Source organism: Psammomys obesus, unplaced genomic scaffold, assembly GCF_907164565.1.
Source record: "Psammomys obesus unplaced genomic scaffold, mPsaObe1.curated_primary_1811, whole genome shotgun sequence".
Lineage (NCBI taxonomy): Eukaryota > Metazoa > Chordata > Mammalia > Rodentia > Muridae > Psammomys > Psammomys obesus.
Genome location: NW_026586589.1, coordinates 5635093 through 5652572, shown reverse-complemented (window position 1 = coordinate 5652572; position 17480 = coordinate 5635093). Strand labels below are relative to the sequence as shown.

The window sequence follows — 17480 nt, the reverse complement described above, 5'->3', positions numbered from 1 at the left end:
TCACTTTTTACATAGACTTATGAATATGATATACTAAACATTTCATAATTCATCCTTTTTTTTTTTTCACCACGCATTAGGTTAAATGTCCACTCTGGATAAATAAATAAGCCACCACTGTCACAATCTGCCTATCACTATACCTGTTTCCTTTGTGGCACTTATGATTTTTAAGTGGTCGAATTTCCTGGCCTATTTGCTTATCATGCCCATTAAAACGTAACCAAGTTAGGGATCATGTCTGTTTTAGGAAGTAGTTCCTCGGTGGATATTTTGACTGGGTGCAAAGCTGGATGAGTAGATTAGTGAAAAGATGAGTGGACAAGCTAGATGGATGGATGGATGGACAGGCAGACAGACACACGCATAAGTGAATGCGTCACAATGCATGGATGGGTGAGTGGATGAATATTTAGACACATAAGACAGATAGGATGGATGACTAATGAGATGGAAGGAAGCTGGTGTTCCACGCATATTTTCTGGCAAAATGGATGCATGGACGGATGAGTAGAATAAACTGTTTGGTAGAATGGAAGCTAGGATTAAGGAAGGAGAGGCTTGCTGGTGCGTTAGCAATTCAGCTCTCCTACCGCTGTGGACGCTGCAGAGCCACGCCCACGGACTAGGTGCGCAAAGGCGAAGCTCGAGGCTGCAGCGCGCGCGCAGCCGCAGTAGGGCCGACACTGCGGTGGTCCAGGATCGTTCTGCGCAGATACTGCAGAGCTGACGCATTCTTTGCCTGGCATCTCAGCTTGCTAGGTGTCTCATCTTCGCTCTGCGCTCGTGGCCTCCTCCAAGGCCTCCAGTCTCCTTTAAGAAAACTCAAGACCTGGGAAGCTACGATGCGAGCTTGATGCCGCTACCCTAGCAGGCTATGGACTTCCTGAGGTACTCGAAGGAGATCGTAGGTGGGCAGAGACCTCGGCCTCCCGGGGCCGCTGGGCTCGAACTGACAGGAGAGGGACCCTGTGGGAGGGCGACCTGGGAACGCAGTGCTAGTGTGCCTGGGAGAAGGTGGAGGGTTGGGGACTGAGCCCGGATGCCTCCGGCTCATGTGGCATCAGAAGCCGCTTGTCCTTTCTTACACAGGGTCCTCGGACTGTTGACACCCATTCCGATCTGCATCCTTCCAAGCTGATAAGCCCGGGACCCTAGGGCGGGGTGCCCAGACTCATGTGTGACGCCTTGCAGTGAAACCCCATTCCCAGTGTGGTTGCTTCTTTGCTGGGCTTTGGCCCATTTGATACCACGAAGGATGACGATGCTAGTTATGCAGCAGCCAACACACCTCCCCCCAACTCTCCGCTGTCACTGGTGGGCCCCACTGTCCAGGAAGCAGGTGTCCGGGTAAGTGCTGGGAGTGCACCTTGAAGACAAGAGTGCCACCCAATTGTCTTCCCATGGGCACCAGAACTAGAGGTGGTGTGGAATTCAATCAGGTTCTAAGGACAGGCTGGCCGGGCTCAGGCTAGAAATGCGTCAGTGATTGAGACGGCAGAGTGAGGTAGTTGAAGACGAAGTTAGAGTCTATAAATGCAGGTTTATTGGGGGCAGCTCTCGGCGCCATGCAGGGGTTAGGGAGCCGGAGAGGGGGAAGGAGGAAGAGAGGGAGGGAGGGAGAGAGAGGCTGGGGCAGGGAGAGGGGGGGGGGGGGGGGAGAAAGGCAGGGGACAGGGAGGGGGAGAACAGGGAGAGGGAAGGGGAGGGAGGGAGAGAGAGAGAGAAGAGCACAGTGGACAGAGAGAGAGAGAGAGAGAGAGAGAAATAGATACGTGTGGGGGGGAAGAAGGGGGAACCAAAATGTCTCATTATATACTGAAGAGGTCGGGGTATGCCAGCCACGCCCTGCAGCAGGTAGGGACCAAGGGATGCTGGGAGAACCTGGGAGGCCAGGTCCTATGTGAGTATTGGTCCGTCATTCTCAGGTAGGGAAGTTGGAAAGGTAGATCTGGCTGTCTTGTTTTGAACCCTAGTGCCTGGCTGCGCGGTAGTTATGCAGTATCTATGGTGAGAATGAAACTGATTTCTCATTTTGAACCTAAATTGGTCTTCTTGTGGATGGCAGGTAGTCTTAACTGAAATGATGATTGCATAGGGGTGAGGTCTTTTAAGTGGGCGTTTAGACGGTCAGGCAGTATTTTTCCATGAGGTTCTTTGACAGGAGATTTGATAAAGGAACCTTCTGGAACTTCTGCCGTTTATCAGAGCTTGCACAAAATACCTGAAAAGTGCTCTCTATCGTAGATGATTTGTTGCCAGCATCTTTCTTTGTGCACGAGAAAATGCTGCGCCACAAGAAAATGCGTCACTGCGCCATTGTTGCGCCCCCCCATAAGAAAATGCGTCACAAGAAAAAGCTGCGCCATTGCTGCGCCCCCACAAGAAAATGCTGAGTCACAAGGAAATGATGAGTCACAAGGAAATGCTGAGTCACAGTATCCAGCCTCTGATGTATCTGGATGTGGTTAATTCGTCAGGGACTCTTCATGCATAGGACAGATTTGACATCTTGATGCTCATTTAAATGTTTCTTGTTTACGCAGAACTGACATCTTGGAGCAGAGGGGCCATGAGAGGTGTGTGTATCCTGCCAGAAAGCAGCTGGACCACGACGCTCCCAAGGTAGGGGTTGAACTTAAGATGGCTGCCCTCAGGTTCCCACGATAGACTGGGAAACAAATGGACAGAAGATGAAGGCAGCTGCATCCCTGTCCCCCAGTTTAACACCCCCTCCCCCGAGTCATTGATGTACAGCTGGTTCCTTCCGAAGCTGCTTCAATCCCGAGTCCCCTGTGATCCTCCTTGCTTTGGTGGATGAGCAGCAAAAGGTCTGAATCAGAAGCAGAAAGAATTCTGCGTCATAGTAAGCTGATTATGACCCAGGTCTGTCATAGTCAGAGTTTCTATTGCTGCGATGAAACACCATGACTAAAACAGCTTGGGGAAGAAAGGGTTTATTTGGTTTACACTAACATACCACTGTTCATCATCGAAGGAAGTCTAAGGACAGGAACTCAAACATGGCAAGGAACCTGGAGGCAGGAGCTCATGCAGAAGCCATGGAGTGGTGGTGCTTACTGGCTTGCTCAGCCCAGAACCACCAGCCCAGGCAAAGCCCCGCCCACAGTGGGCTGGGCCATCCCCCATCAATCACTAATTAGGAAAATGCCTTATAGCTGGGTGGAGGCATTTTCTCAATTGAGGTTTCCTCATTTCAGATAACTCTAGTCTGTATCGAGTTGACATAAAACTATTCAGGATAAAATCTCATCCTCCACAAGGCAGAACAACTAGGCAGTTTTCCTTAGGATCAGGAACCTCCGTGTTCCACACCCTAAGAGCTCTTGCTTTTGTCTTACCTGTTGGCTGTGTGGAAGAAATTTTTGCAGGAATACAGGTACTTCCTAGGTTCTTGTACTTAGCTGAGCTGGCTGCTCAAAGCTTTTGCATTTGACGGCAGGCTCTCCGCCTTCTCTGGCCCTGCATTCGTAAGTGATCAGGGGGTACCCTTGCCCTAGTCATTGGTAGTGTGGGCAAAGGAGATGTGGAAAGAACCATCTTGTGTTTGGAAGGTCCACACCCATGCCTTTCAGTGCTGGGAGCTTCCCCATGCTGTGGCTTCTCAGCTCTGTATACATTTGGGCCTCTAAGGTATTGGAACTGCCCACGTGTCATTGCTGCCATCAGGGCTTTTGCTTCCTGCCCTGGGCAATAACTTCTCCTAGATGGCCTTTGAAGCTATTGCCAGTCCACAGTGGTACCCTCCCACAAACCTGCTGTTTGCATCCATTTCATCCTGTTGGGGGTTACGTGCCTTACATCGGTGGTATAATTGGTGGTAACTGCTCTGCCATAGGCCATACACAACATCCTTTTTAGGAATGAGAGGCAACAATGGGTTTGTTCTGGAAACAGGAAGCCCACAGTTTTGAGATGCTTAGTGACTGGTAACTCCTGTGCCAACCCCCTTTTCCCATAACTACCATGCTCTGCTGTGAGCAGTGGCAAGCTGGGTGCTTATCAGGGTCTCATGCCATTTGCAGATGAACCCACTGTATACAGAGGCATCATGGGAGTTGTTATGTCAGGAGCATTCTAGACCCACGTGTACTTGAGGTAAGATCTCTTGTCCAGTCCGTTCTCTAGCGAATTGGTCCTTTTCATCTGACATAGCACCATACCTGTTGCCAAGGGCTTTGAGTGACAATAGAGGTAGTCTAGACACGGGACTCCTGCTCCCTCACTCTCAATCAAAGACAAACTCAGAACTTCATTTTGAGTATTTGAAAAATAAAATGATAGCTGGATGTGGTGGCACACACCTTTAATCCCAGCACTGGGGAGGCAGAGACAGGTGGATCTCTGTGGGTTTGAGGCCAGCCTGGTCTACAGAGGGAGTTCCAGGACAGCCAGGGCTGCACACAGAGAAACACTGTCTTGAAAAACAAAAACAAAACAAAAAAGATGACAGATATGACTTTTGTTCCACTTGAGGTCACATGGCTGTCCCAATCCCTATAGTTTCCAGTGTCTCTACCCAGGGACTCCTTTTTGGTTATCCTTGGCCATTGCTTTATGGGACTTTTGTAAGGAAAAAAGACCACTGTGGGAGGAGGAGTGCTGTGCTGGGCTGCGCTCTTTTCCTGGACTCTTCCTGGCTCTTTTTCTGGGCTGCAGGCCTCTCATATCTGCACCTCTTCTTGGCCTGATGTCTATTTCTGTGTGTGGACCTGCATTTAGAAGCGACCACGGGCTGCCTGTGCTCTGGTCATCCATAATGCAGGGAGAGGAGTTGCTGAAAGCCATTTCCCGTGTTTGAAGGGTCCATTCCTGTCCCTCTCAAATGCTGGCGCTTTCACACACTCCTGCTTCTTTGCTGCCCGATATTTCAACCTCCCCATAGGACATGGGCCACTGTGTAAGAGTCCGTGACGGGAGGCATTTGTTTATTTTGAGACAGGGTCTCACTGTGTAGGTCTGGCTGGCCTGCCTCTATCTCCCAAGTTCCAGGATTGAAAAAAGACGTGTGCCACCATGTCTTTATATTTTGTCTTGGCCTTTCTCAGCTTGGCTTCCTGCTATCAGAGACCAAGGTTTTGACACTTGAGGATCTAGGAAGGCCAGGGTAAATTACACATAATGGGTGATATGTACTCACCGCTACAAGGTTTTTATAGAGACGCTATCTTTTTGTGTTTCTGTTTTTGAGACAAGGTCTCTTTGTGTTCCTGTAACTCACATTGTAGCCTTGAACTCACAGAGAGTCTCTACCTCTGCCTCTAGAGTTCTGGAATTAAAGGCATGCACAACCATGCCTGGCAGAGGTGATCTTTTGGAGTTGATGCGTGTGCCTGAGTGAGCCTTTGAAGGAATGTGATTCAGTGGTCAGAAGGACACTTGTTTTATGAAGGGGCATGAGAGGGACTTGAGGTTGAGATGTAGGCCACTAATGACAACATATTGGGAAGGCTGCTAGGAGGGAGGGAGCTTGGTGGGAGGAGCCCTGAGGGTGAGCCTCTGAGCTGTGTCTCTGCCACCTATATACGACTGCTCAGTTGTCCTATAGGGAGCTATTTTAGACCAATAGGACTGTTTTCACGTTGTCTCTCATTCCCTGACATCAGCGTGGAAAGACAGAAGATAGCGCAGAGACTGGGGCACTGATCTGCTCACCATGATCGCCTGCACGGGTCTCATCCAGGTAAGCTACCGCCAGGTGACTGGGTCAGAATGCACATTCTGAAATGAAAATTATAAGCTGTTGCTTGGCCTCAGTTCCTGCCTTAGGCTACAGTGGCGGTGTCCACGGCTGCCATTCAACGTGCTCTCAGACCCAGATCGGCTCACCACTGAGGAGAACCTTTTCACTTTGGTGGGTATGCAGAGGGAAGGGTCTCGACTCCAGAGACCTGGAGTCCAAAGTTTGTTTTTTTTTATTTACCAGTAATTTATTTATTTTTTTTATTATTAGTTATGAGTCCAAAGTTTAATACCATTCAAGCTACTGCTGTCTGTCTGCTTAGAGCCACAGCATGCAATGTGGCACCAAGGCATCCTTGTCCTCACAGTTTCACACTGTGGGAACAGGCATCCTTGTTCTTACAGATTAGCGCGAGGGAAACCAGAAATATTAAACACGCAGGGTTGTCTCTCCAAAGGGAGAGGCACATACCCTGTTTTCCTCCCGGAAGGCTGGGAGCGGAGGTGTTTGATATCCTGGCTACCTCTGTGCAATCTGTAGGCCATGTCCTTAAGATGTAGCTGTCAGTCGGTAGTGGAGCCGGAGCCGTCAGTCAGTAGATTGGGGTTGTGGCATGCGCCTTTAACTCCATTTAATTCCAGCACTCTAGTGGTTTGGTACAGCAGCAGCAGCAGCGGTTGCAGTGGCCCGGGGAAGTCCTGAAGACCAGCTTTCATCCCAGCACTCAGGCAGCAAAGGCGGGTGGATCTCTGAGTTCGAGGCCGGCCTGGTCTACAGAGTGAGTCCAGGACAGCCAGGGCTACAACAGAGAAAACCTCTCTATTGAAAAATAAATAAATTATAAAAAAAAAAAGGTGTCATGTGTCCTGTGTACTTTACAAAGAATGTTGATGCTTAAGCTTTTTTGTGCACACAAGAAAATTGTTTAACTGGTGTCAGACTCCTGAAGTTTGAACCAGCACTTAGCCGGGCGTGGTGGCGCACGCCTGTAATCCCAGCCCTCGGGAGGCAGAGGCAGGTGGATCTCTGAGTTAGAGGCCAGCCTGGTCTACAGAGTGAGTCCAGGACAGCCAGGATTACACAGAGAAACCCCGTCTCAAAAATGTAAAATAAATTAAAATAAAGTTTGAACCAACAGTGTTTACTGAGTCGTGTTGAAACAGATTACCTTTTTGCTTCTCTTTGATCATTATTCTACTGTGGTGTCAGCAGAGACCCCTCCAGCAGGTGGCCAACGTGAGAGTCTCAAGCCCGAGAAGGTAAGAATTTAAAAAAAAAATAGAATCAGGAGTAGAAGTTTGGACCTCTCACCCAGGAGATCACAAAGGTAAGTAAGAGAGTAAAATAAGCTTGGGTTCTTCTCAATCCTCTGAGACGAAGCATTTTATATTTTACTGACATGTCTGTTAAGCTCCAAGGGAGCGAAATACTCAGAGCAAGGCTCTGAAGCTTGGTACAAGAGTCTGTAAAATTCAGTCCTTGGTTTCCTAAACCAGAAACTATTGATGTTAAAAACTGGGAATGCAGCCAGGTGGTGGTGTCTATAGAGAAAGCCCCAGGATAGCCAGGGCTGTGTAGAGAAATCCTGTCTCGAAACAAACATGCAAACAAAAAAAAAAAAAAAAAAAAAAAAAAATGGAAATGCATAGGAGCTAAAGAAAAGGGGCCCATGAAAGAGGAGATAAAATCCCTATCAATTATTTTGCAAGCTGGAGCACAGTAGTGCATGTAATTCTCTGAGGAGGATCATTGAATAAAACCTCTCTCTCTCTCTCTCTCTGCAGGCCAAGTGGACTCCGCTGCTGATTTGGTCCCCCAGCCAGGCTCAGTCAGGGCTTTGGAGCTGGAACTCAGAGTGTCCATGCAATGATGTGCTCACTGTCTTGCAAAATAAGGCATTTTATCTTGTCTTTCACATACAAAATGGAGGCTTTCTCACTTCAGGCCTCTCAGCCACTTAGAGACCAAACACCACCCAGATTCCTTTGTACTTAAAAAACATAGGGGCAAATTGGAACCAAGAAATTTATTTTATAATATTTCTTCTGGCTGATACGGTGTCCAAGGACTGAAAACATAATTGCACACTAACTTTAATTTTTTTTCTTCAACGGATAATGCTTTCAAAGGATAACACTTTTTTTCTCCCCCTAAGGTATATGTTAAAAAAAAAAAAATCTAAAAACTAACCAATGGAAAGGGCCCGATGTCCTAACATCGAGGCGAGGTTGTGCTTATATCTTACAGAAAACTAAATGAAGTCCCAAGTGCCTCCTGCTATAACACATCTGGCAAGGACACATCTGGCAAGCATCCTGGAGATCACCAGACAAATGAAGTGTGGGAAGCTAGACGACAAATCCATCAAAAGGAGATGTCCCAAGAGGAAGAGGAGCCAAGTGAAGTGTCTAAAGAGAGACGACAAATCCATCAAAAGGAGATGTCCCAAGAGGAAGAGGAAACCAATAACTCGGGGAGGCAGCAAGCCAAGACTTTGGGGGAAACAAGGACATAATACTACTGACCCCAAAACAATGCTGTTACATTTATTGACTGTATTGTGTGTTGATTCTCAGCTTGTCAGTGAAGAATCCAAAAGCCTTTTGTCAGGGGGGATCAAAGGCATTCTTGTAATAGGGGAGAGAATGCTGTTGTTTTGCCATGCTAAGAGTTGTTTTCATCCTTTGGGACCAGTTGTCTGGAAAAAAGATAGTGTACAAATGTTTAGTCACATGGTGGGCAATATTTTGGTTGGGCTAATCTAACTGACCAAACGTAATAATACAGATTTTTAGCATAATTTAGTACTCTTTTAGAAAGCTCTGATAGTAGAAATTATCGTTGTATGGAGATGAAAAAAAAAAAAGGAGTGCCTGATGTATTGTTTTACTAAAGTTGAACCGACTCCATGGTGCTAGTGAGTTGTGTTGAATCGGACTGCCTTTTTGCCTCATGTGAATCGTTACTCTGTTGGCCTTGGTGGTTGCAGAGACCCCCGTAGTCATGAGGGGGGTGTCTAAGAATGTGGCTTCCCTCACCCCAGCCAAGTCATGTGTGGCTTGTCTCTGCCTTCTTGCCTATGAACCCCCTTGCTTTCTTTCATGGAAACATGTACCCCCCTGCTTGCTGTCATGGAAACCCCCTGCTTACAGTCTTTCCCTTTAAAAACCCTGCTCACTCAGGGATCAAGGTCCCACTTCTCTACTGCTGTGTCAGTAAGACTTGGGTCCCAAGTTCAATCGCTCTCGTAATAAAGCTCTCTTGTTCTTGCATCAAATCGTCTCCTGGTGGTCTCTAAGGGTCCTGTAATCCTGGCATTACAGTGCTTGTTTTTGCGTTCCCTTTTCTCCTAAGCCCTGGCCCCAAGACACACTTCTACTTCAAACTCTAATCTAACCCTGACTCACAGTCCCCAATTAGGTCTTAGAGAGGTGGCAAGTGTGTCTTGGGGCCAGGGCTTAGGAGAAAAGGGAACTGTGAGACTTGACTTGGTTCAGGAATATTTGGGAACGGAGAGGAGGCTAGGATGAACAGAGATGGAGTGAAGGGCTGAAGGCCTTGAGAAAGGCAGGAGCACACCCAGCTCTAGGTGGAAAGGAACCAATCAGTGTCTTAGTCAGTGTTCTATTGCTGTGAAGAGACACCATGACCAAGGCAACTCTAAGACAAAAAGAAAGCATTTAATTGTAGGCTGGCTTACAGTTTCAGAGGGTTAGTCCATTATCGTCATGGCAGGAAGCATGATAGCAGGCTGACACAGTGCTGGAGAAGTAGCTGAGAGCTACATCCTGTGGATCAGGAAGAGATGGCCTGGTGTGAGCTTTTGAAACCTCAAAGCCCACCCCCAGTGACACACTTTCTCCAACCAAGCTGTACCTGCTCTAATGAGGCCACACCTAATCCTTTCAAACAGTTCCTCTCCCTGGTGGTAGGCATCCACATATATGAGCCTATAGGAGCCATTTCTATTCAAATGAATACAACCTGCCTTAGAGACCTCTGCGACACCGTGGGCAAATGCCAAGTGTGGCCATTTACGTTACCATGACACATACTTGGTCTTTGGAGATGATGGTCAGTAGCAGTCACAGCTGCAATGACCACACGTTTCTCTGCCCCTATGTTTCAGATACCTTCCACACAGAAGAACTCTTCATAAGGCCAGGCCACAAATGGGGAAGGCAGACTGGCACATTCCTCCCATTGAATTCCCCCACCGTGACTGGAGCTGAGGTTGAAACAGGCCACCGGGCCCTCAGACTCTGCAAAAGGTGCTGTTGGGCCTTGATTCTGACCTTCATTTTTCTCTAGAACCATCTTGTTTGCCTCCCAGGAAGTCTTTCCCACCTTTCCTAACAATCTGGGCCAGTTTCAAACTGCCCCTCATTATTAGTAAGAAATACATACCTTTTTCTCCGCATATGCAAATTTCTTCCTGTTTCTGAGTCCACTGCCTTCTATGAAGTTTTGCTGTTGTTTGGTGCCTTGATAATGATGGCCCTCTTTGCTTAACAAGTACCGTCCCTACCAATGGCTGAGTAGCCTCCCATAAGGCATTGAGAACAGTGCCTGTCGCTCCTCCTTAGCGTCTCTCCCTCTCAAATAGTTTTCTTCAGGGCTCCCTGGTACCTGAACAGTTTAGACTGTTCTCTGTGGGAGATGACAGAGATGGGGAAAAGAAAAGAGGGAGGTTGAGGGGTTGCTGGGGAGAAGTTAGGGCCTTGAGGGTTATGTGGCACGATTGCTTAAGTGGCTTGGTTTCCCAGTCCCCAATATTTGCTTCCTAACAAGCCAGACTGGCTGGTTTGTGCTGCTTTGTGCTTTGTATCTGGGCATCCTGGTATAGTGGCTGGTATGGGGATAGTTGTGATGATTTGAATGAGAAATATCTCCCTTAGGTTCAGGTATTCGAAAGCTAGGTCTCCCGTTGGTGGAGCTGTTTGGAGAGGTTACAGAGGCATGTCACGGCCACGATAGAGGAAGTGTACCACTGAGGTGGGCTTTAAGGGTTTAAAAGCTGTGCCTCATTTCTAGTTCAAGCTCTGCCCTCTACTTGATCTTTAAGATGTGATCTCTCAGCCTGATACTACTGCCGCCATGCCTGCCCTCTGCCACCATGCCCTGCTGTGTGCCGTCATGCCTGCCCTCTGCCGCCATGCCTGCCGTATGCTGTCATGCCCTGCCATGTGCCACCATGCCCTCCTGCCATAATGAACTCATGTTCCTCTTCTGGAACCATGGGCCAAAAGAAACAGCCTCTTCCTTAAGTTGCCTTTGGTCACAAGTTTTTTTTTTTTATCACAACAGGAAAGTAGCTATGACAGGAAAGAGTGTCAGGGAGCATAGTGCGGGTCTCGGCAATCAGCACTCAGTAAAGGACAGCTCTTCCCAACTCAACCCTTCCTTCATTCACTAAACAATATTCATCTCTGGCCCAGCCCCTCGGGTCTTCCTTTTGCTCTTAGCCTCTCTCACCTTGCCTGACTCTCAGCCAGCAGAGGACACAGGCAAGGCCCCACCTCTCCCTTCTCCCAAGCCAGCCCATCCACCTTCCCCCCACCTTGTGCAGCAGACTCCCATGGGCCCTCAGTCCCCAGCTGCTGTGTTTACTTCTGAATGTATTCTTTTACTCTGTCCTCCCCTGGGCAGCTAGCTCAGCAGTGTCACCTCCTCCAGGAAGGGCACCCTTTCCCCGTCCCATACCAGTTATACAGGGAGTTCTAGGACTTGGCAAAGCAAACAAACCAAAGAGCAGATCTCTTTTTCCTAGGACTGACCTTGCAGAGGACAGGGTCAGGCCATTGCCCAGACAACTAACGTATGCTGGAGAAGGAAAAGGTTATGAAGCAGGGAGACAGGCTAGGCGGTCTGGAGGAGTGGCATTTGCACTGAGCAGACTGAACGTCACCTCAGTGGTGGGATGGGCATGAGTGGGCCTCACACATCTGGGCATCGCTGTAGCCTGTTTAAGCTTCGTCACAGTGTAGACCAGGACGAAGAGGAGCCCTCCTCATGGATACCAGACCCAGCGACCTGGGAAGGCCACAGTGTCTGAGGCCACAGGAGCTGTTCCTGGTTGTAAATGTCTGCCAACCAACTATTAAGGTAAAGGTGCCAGGTGGGTCTGGCCAGAGTCGCAGTCAGCAGCAGGCTGGGCACACCTCGTGGTTAAGATCCACATCTGTTAACTCCACTTCTCCTTCACTCTGGCCATAACCCAGTAGATGTCATTGTTAGTGTGTCTTTCTTTCTTCCTTCTTTTCTTTCCTTCTCTCTCTTTCTTTCAGATTTATTTATTATTTATATAGCATTCTACCTGCTTATGTGCCAGAAGAGGGCACCAGATCTCACTATAGATGGTTATGAGCCACCATGTGGTTAGTGGGAATTGAACTCAGGACGTTTGGAAGAACAATCAGTGTTCTTTAACCTCTGAGCCATCTCTCCAGCCCTGTCATTAGCGTTTTTATTGCTGTGACAAACACCATGACTAAAAAAAACAAGTTGGGAAGGAAAGGGTTTATTTGGTGTACACTTCTATACCACTGTTCATCACTGAAGGAAGTTAGGACAGAGACTCAGACAGGGCAGGGACCCGGAGGTAGAACCTAATGCAGAGGCTATGGTGCTTAGTGGCTTCCTACACATGGCTTGCTCAGCCTCCTTTCTCCTAGAACCAGGAACACCAGCCTCAAACCTAGCAGTGGAGTATCGAACACCTGAAGGTATTGATTCATAGGATTGGTAATACAGGAGTTATTATTTAACCTGGAGGGTGTCCGTCAACATGAAAGGATGGGGAGGAAGGCCACTGGTGCTCCTGACAACATGGAACAGGAACAGTTCATGCAGTCCCCTCCGCCTCTGTGTTGACACCTACTACCTCTCCAGGATTACTGGTCCAGCCTTTAATGTAGAAGTCACCTAGTGAAAGCATACTGGCCTGCCAAATTCCTGTGTAGTCATTTGATTGCTGAGGGGCCTGGGGCAACTTCTTTTGCCTCTCTGAACCTCAGTTTTTGGCTACGTGAGTTGACCACAAATTAGCACTGGCCTTAAATAGCAAGGATCGAATGGGATGGAACATGGTGTTAAATATGTCAAGGTACCCACCTCCTGCTGAGCACTCATTAAATGTCAGCTGTTTTTGTCTGATGAGCACATAAAGATGACTGATAGCTCAAATGAATAAGAAACACAAAGTGCCACCACAGTAGACTCCTCTGTTAAGGTGACATCACATGCCTTCCGGTCTGCTAACTGCAGGCACCTCAAGTGAGGCTGCTGTTCATCATCCCTGTTGATTGACTGAAGCTGCGCTAAATGCCATGCATGGTGTCAGCCAGTGCATGCAATTACCTCATCTAATCCCCACAACCCGGTGACAGAGCTTTAATTGACACCTTTTTACAACTTAGGAAGCCAAGGCTTAGAGGAACAGAGAGGCCCACTTCGTGCCCATTGCGAGGCCCAGTCGGCACTTGCTTTCTCCTGATGTGCACTATGGAGGACTGGTCACAAGAGGCAGGGGCACGCCTGCCCTTAGGTGCTGGTTTTCTATGGGAAGCTGAAATGTGAGACACTTTACTGGTCCTTCCAGCTGCTCACGTAACTGTCACAACATCACCCAGGCTTTCTAATGTACTTCCCCATCCAAACTAACAATTATGCTGGTTGAAGCCATGGACCAGACGCGTCCAGGGACAATATCCTATTTCAGCTGGTGCCTGGGCATTAGGTGTCCTGGAGTTATCCCAGGGCTCTAGAGACTGAAGACACTCCAGAAGGATGTTACCAGGGTGGCTCAAGAAGTACCATAATCCCACCAGGAAAGCTGCGGCCTGGTACCAGAGACTCTTGGGAAGCAGCTGTTGGGAGATTACGTGGTAGAATCCAGCCTGCAGAATGGACTGAGACTTAATGAATGGTCTTTTGCCCACCCACCCCCCCTCCACAACAGTAGAGACCTTAGTTTCACGTGCCTTTAGTCCCTGCACTCAGAACTCAACACTCAGAGGCAGGCAGATCTCTGTGAGCTCTAGTCCAGCTCCAGGACAGCCAGGGCTATGTAGAGACTCCTCTCATGCCCCCCCAAGGACACTAGTTTCTACATTGAGAATAGAGTTAAACTGGTGAATAAGAAAGCCTCAATCTAGCCAGGCATGATGGTGCACGCCTTTATTTTCAGTATTCTAGAGGCAGAAGGAGGCAGATCTTTGTGTGTTCAAGGCTAGCCTGATCTATACAGTGAGTTCCAGGCCAGCCAGGTCTGCAGAGTGAGATACTATCTAAAACAAAAATAAAAACAAAGCTAAACCCTCTATCTCTACAAGTACGTAGCGAGCAGTTCCGTTGGTTCCCTGTGTTCTGTGCCTGGGATGCAGAGCCAAAGAGAGCAGATGAGGATTCTTTTTTTTTTTTTTAACTTTTATTAATTACACTTTATTCACTTTGTATCCCCCCATAAACCCCTTCCTCCTCCCCTCCCAATCCCACCCTCCCTCCCCCTTCTTCATGCATGCCCTTCCCCAAGTCCACTGATAGGGGAGGTCCCCCTCTCCTTCCTTCTGATCTTAGTCTATTAGATCTTATCAGGAGTGGCTGCATTGTCATCCTCTGTGGCCTGGTAAGGCTGCTCCCCCCTCAGGGGGAGGTGATCAAAGAGCAGGTCAATCAGTTCATGTCAGAAGCAGTCCCTCTTCTCATTACTGTGGAAGCCACTTGGACACTGAACTGCCATGGGCTACATCCAGTTAAAAAATGGGGAACAGAGCTAAACAGAGAATTCTCGACAGAGGAATATCGAATAGCAGAGAAACACTTAAAGAAGTGCACAACCTCGTTAGCCATCAGGGAGATGCAAATCAAAATGACCCTGAGATTCACCTTACACCCATCAGAATGGCCAAGATCAGAAACTCAAGTGACAACACATGCTGGAGAGGTTGTGGAGAAAGGGGAACCCTTCTCCACTGCTGGTGGGAATGTAAACTGGTACAACCACTCTGGAAATCAATCTGGCGCTTTCTCAGACAACTAGGAATAGTGCTTCCTCAAGATCCAGCTATACCACTCCTAGGCATACATCCAAAAGAGGCTCAAGTACACAATAAGGACATTTTCTCAACCATGTTTGTCGCAGCTTTATTTGTAATATCCAGAAGCTGGAAACAACCCAGATACCCTTCAACTGAAGAATGGATACAGAAATTGTGGTACGTCTACACAATGGAATATCACTCAGCAATGAAAAATAAGGAAATCATGAAATTTGCAGATGAGGATTCTTAAGGAGCTGTGATGTGGGTTGGGTTATTGCTCAGCGGAGGAGCACCCTTTAACCTGTTCAAGGCCCTGGATTTAAGCCCCAGGGTGACACACAAACAGAAGGTGACAGATTAATAGAGTTGCACCCCTGAAAGAGACAACACTAACCTCACACTCCATTTAAAACTTTCCCCGCAGTCACATTAAAAAAAGTGGGAGAAAGAGAAAGAGACGAAGAAAAAAGATTTTTAAAAATGAGGTTTAGTTATCTCACCATATGAAAACTTTCGTTTTAGTTCATAATCAACATTAAGAATTTTTGAGGTGAGTCAGCTATGGTAGTACGTACATGCCTGAACTTCCAGTGCTTGGGAAGCTGAGGCAGGGGGCTTGCCATAGGGGGAGACCAGCTTGGACTAGAGTCTCAAAAATTTATTGTTCTTGCAATGCAATTTTTATTCTGGAATGGCCTTACTATGTAGCTTGGATTGGACCTACACTTGAACCCCTGCTGCAACCTCCTGACGGCTGGAATTATAGGCATGTACCCCTATACCTGCCTTAGTAAGATTTTCCCCAAACTTCCTTGAAATTTGGTATATATATGTGTGTGTGTGTGTGTGTGTGTGTGTGTGCATTGCATCTCCATTTACTTTTTAATTTAAAACAATTTTAAATGTATATGTGTGTGTCCTTGCATGCGTGTATGTGCACCACATGCGTGTAGGTGCCTGAGGGTGCTACGAGAGAGCATCGGATTCTCCAGAAGTGGAGTTACAGGAGTTTGTGGGAACTGAACCTGTTTCTTTGCGAGAGCAGCAAGTACCTTTAGCTGCAGAGCCAGCTCCCCAGCCCCTTTATTTAAATTAGGAATGCTTAGAACACATCAGCCACATGTGGCCCTCTTGTCTCACCTGGTGGATTTGGAGGATAAGAAGTCTGAGAACTATGGAGAACAGTGTTTGGGGGATGTTTGCTTTGCGGGGGCGGGGGATGCTGCATCTTTAGGCGCTTATAGAAGCTGCTGTGGCCAGGGTTCCCCGCTCCCCTGTACCCCTTCATTTCCTTCTTAGCAGAGAGCAAACATTTCAGAATCTTGTGAAGTCATACCACCGACACCCCCTGCCCCCCAATCCATCATATGCTGCATACTAGGATTAACTTCAGTAAGCCGCAGTTTGTCCCCTTGGACAGTCACTGCTCACTTAACACCTCCAAGTGCCACCTACCACGTGCTAAGTAGCACACACAGTCACCCCTCAATATGCACGGGGGTGGCTCTAAGACCTCGGAGGACACCAAAGTCCACAATGCTTACCTCCTTCTATAAAGTGATGTAGTATCAGTGAAGTTGTGGTGACTTGAGTAAAAATGGCACAGGCCCATGTATTTGAATGTCTGGTCATCAGAGAGTGGCAGTATTTGAGAGAGATCAGGAGGAGAGTCCTTGTTGGAGGAAGTGTGCAAGGGGAGGTAGTCCTTGGGTTTCAAAAGTTCAAGCCAGGTCCACTGACTCTCTCTTCTTGCTGCCTACAGATCTGGGTGTACAACTCTCGGCTGCTTGTCCAGCACCATGTCTGCCTGTGTGCTGGCAGGCCTCTCACCATGATGAAGATGGCCTAATCCTCTGAGGCTGTAAGCAAAGCCCCACTTAATTTTTTTTTTATTTTTATAAGAGCTGTCTTGGTCAAGGTGTCTCTTCACCGTCATAGAGCAGTGACTAAGACAATACCTAAGGGTACCCTCCTGTGTATTATCTCTCAACTCTATAACATGCAATACAGTGTAAACTCTGTGCATTGCAGGGAATAACAACAAGGAAAATGTACTTTCTCTTCAGTATAGGTATGTCTTAGTGGGAATGCGCCGTTCCCACACCAAATAAACATTAAACATTAAACGGTTTAACTATCTGGTTTAAAAAAAGAAACTTAAGGAAGGAGTGGCTTATTGTGGCTCATGGTTCAAGGGTCCAGTTGACCATGGTGAGCAAGGCAAGACAATGGTCACACTGTGTCCACAGTCAGTGCCGTGGTTCAAATGAGAATGGTTCCAGTCACCTCACATGTTTGAATACTTGGGTCTCTAGTTGGTAGAACTGTTTGGGAAGGGTTAAGAGGTAGGGCCTTGTTGGAGAAGGTGTGTTACTGAGGGTAGGTGTTTTTAGTCGCTATTCTATTGCTGTGAGGAGACACCATGACAAAGGCAAGTATTATAAGAGAAAGCATTTAACTGGGGTCTTGCTTGCAGTTTCAGAGATTCAGATTCAGATTCAGTCCATCATCTCATGGCATGAAGCATGGCAGCGTGCAGATAGTGGAGCAGCAGCTGAAAATACATTCTGATCTGTAGGCAGAGAGAGTGCCCACTCCAAAGTGGCACAGTTCCTCCAACAAGGCCAAACCTTTTCTTTCTCTCTCTCTCTCCTTCCCTCCCTCCATCTATCTATCTATCTATCTATCTATCTATCTATCTATCTATCTATCTATCTATCTATCTATCTATCTAT

The 17480-nt window shown here is 47.7% G+C and overlaps 1 long non-coding RNA gene and 2 other non-coding genes across 4 annotated transcripts; all 3 read left to right on the top strand.

The window, feature by feature from the left end:
* Window positions 1-680: 680 nt before the first annotated feature.
* On the top strand, window positions 681-7648 carry LOC129672778 (uncharacterized). 2 transcript variants are annotated; one of them, XR_008719550.1, is made up of 6 exons: window positions 681-891; window positions 1093-1350; window positions 2547-2625; window positions 4047-4119; window positions 5628-5704; window positions 5779-7648. It is a non-coding gene; the product is annotated as an uncharacterized LOC129672778 (long non-coding RNA). The 2 variants fall into 2 exon arrangements; XR_008719549.1 differs by having other exon boundaries at window positions 5628-7648.
* Window positions 3482-3615, top strand: LOC129672815 (small nucleolar RNA SNORA71). Its single transcript, XR_008719564.1, has one exon. It is a non-coding gene; the product is annotated as a small nucleolar RNA SNORA71 (small nucleolar RNA).
* LOC129672812 (small nucleolar RNA SNORA71) lies at window positions 4732-4865 on the top strand. Its single transcript, XR_008719561.1, has one exon. It is a non-coding gene; the product is annotated as a small nucleolar RNA SNORA71 (small nucleolar RNA).
* Window positions 7649-17480: the final 9832 nt, after the last annotated feature.